Below are 2,500 nucleotides of genomic sequence, written 5' to 3' on the forward strand. Positions count from 1 at the left end.
ATTTTCTGGCTCATAGACATGCCATTTGTCTTCCATGTGATTATCATATTTCCTGTAGATGTCCTTGTAAATCATCTTCCCTACCTAGTTATGCCGGCATTTTTTCCCCTTTTACTGCACTCACTGACAAGGGATTGATTGTTTCGTCAAACCTCGCCACAGTCTACACTCACTACTGCTCCTGTGAGTTAACGATCTTGATGAGGTTTGAACTCCGCTTATGCTCTCAGGCAACTTCCTTTGTTTGTCAAATTAACTGGCAGAATAGAACTTTCCGTTCATTTAGTTTTTTTCCAAGCGTCATTGTTTTCATTATTTCTTTTACATTTGTCTGAGATATTAACTTCAGTTGTCGTTCCATGTTTTTATCCAAGTGGTTCTGCAGTCCAATAATTGATGTAAATTATCGTGACTCCCATAATGAAAAGCCCTCCTCGACCTTCTTTTCATGAGAAGTACAACCAATCTACATTACTCTTAGGATGGAGCTACATGCATTGTTATTAGCGTCCTAGTGCATCAATCTCGATAAGGGCGTTCAACACGCGGGTCGCGGATCCACACTCCTATGCACGGCCCGCTACACATCACTATATAATCAGATAAGCCAGCCCTTCGTTTTGTATGAGGTGCCAAGTTTCTAGGAGTAGAACGAACCAGGAGTTAAGGTAAATGGTAGCCTAATTTTCTTTACGCGTTTATCGTTAGGCTACATGTGTGTGGGAACACTAATGAAGTCTGAATCCATATTTTCTTCTTCTTTTCTTTATTATCATTATCACCATTCTACCTTAATAATATGTGGTTTTGTTCTACTCATGATCACCTGGCCCGCACACTGTATATTAAGGGTCACATTTCACCAGTGTGACAGCCCTGATCTAGTTCCTGAGTCTCGTTTCCTCCAATCTACGAAAGGCGCAGTGTACACTACCTCATAACTGAGACGGTCCAAGTGTTAATTAATTTGATGATGTTATTTCCATTTACCCTGGTCTCTAACACCTCCCGTACCCGTTCTCTTATACTACTCGCTTTTCTTATATCTTCGACCATTTTATATTATCTAACAGTAGATATTTGTAATTTTCCTCACCATGAAAGCTACTAATTAACTTGTTGTCTGACAATTTAATTCCATTGAAGTCGACAACTTCACCTTTTTGCAGAGCAACTGATGCACATTTGCCGAGGCCGAATTCATTTCCAGTGTCCAAGCAATATATCGAGGCTGCCTTAACTACTGCTTCTAGGTCTTTCCAGATCCTCCTGTACAATTTCAAGCTATCCATAAATTATTAAATTATTAGTTCTGTGTAATTAGTAAATTATTAGTTCTATGAAATTTTATTCCCAGGTGTTACTTTTCTCAGGATGCATGTGAGAGCGACCATTGGTATGATAAACAGTAGGGGTGATAATACATCTCTCTGTAAAATCCCTCTTTTAGTCTTAACTTCTCCAAATGTTTCATCTTTGTAATTCTAACCCTCCGTGCCTTCACAGCTTCTCTTATCAGATATCAGATACCTTTTGCTGGTCTTCAATGCTTCGAGACGTTTCAGACCCGTATATTTTATCGGTAAAAAAAAGATGCGAAATGCTATAATTTCCAAGTGGAAGACAAGTTATTGGGCGATAGTTGAGGACAGCATTACCCTTTGTTCGTCTTTCTGGATAAGCACAGTTCTTAACTCGGTCATCCACTGGTGTCTTTATCTTCATCTAAATGTGTCTGTAGATTGATTACAAACTTAAAGTGCATACTTTTGACATATTTCAGCTAAAACTCCGATCACAAAATCTGGTCTTCGAGCTCTTCGGTTTATGAATTTCTTTAAGATTGCCGTATTGTTGTCAATTCGAGGAGCATCAAATGCCTTAACAATGTATGTTGATTTTTGAATGGAAAAACACTCTTCCGTGCTGATACTGTGAAAAAAACCCACAATACAAAAACTAGATTTATTGAAAATGAGACTAGAGTTTCGAAATCCACTTGGATTCCATCCTCAGGTCTGGGTGATTCACTGTAGTCTCATTTTCCATAAATCTAGTTTTTGTATTGTGGGTTTTTCTTCCATGTTGATTTTTAAAACGAAATACGCCCAATGTCGGCGTCGTGACGAGAGATGAAACACTCATGAAATCGCTTAAACCAAGAGTTCCCAACCTGGAGATGTGGCCCCCAAGGAGACCACGGGATACTTTCATATAATTACGTATAATCACCTCTCACATAACAATAAACTGGAACCTTTCCAGTTATTACGATTCGTAATTAGTAATAACCGAATTTAAAAAAATACAGTCTCTTATCGGGGCCACGGAGATTATTATATACAGATCGGGGGCCACAGAATGAAAAGGTTAGGAACGATTGATTCAAACCATTGGATCCCAAAGTGGGCGGTACTGTCCTCCTGGCACAGTGAGGCGACAGCTCAAAACTAAATTAACTGGTTGACTAAATTATGTTTTATTTTTGAAATAAATGTTT

Source organism: Penaeus monodon, chromosome 6 (genome assembly GCF_015228065.2).
Source record: "Penaeus monodon isolate SGIC_2016 chromosome 6, NSTDA_Pmon_1, whole genome shotgun sequence".
Classification (NCBI taxonomy): domain Eukaryota; kingdom Metazoa; phylum Arthropoda; class Malacostraca; order Decapoda; family Penaeidae; genus Penaeus; species Penaeus monodon.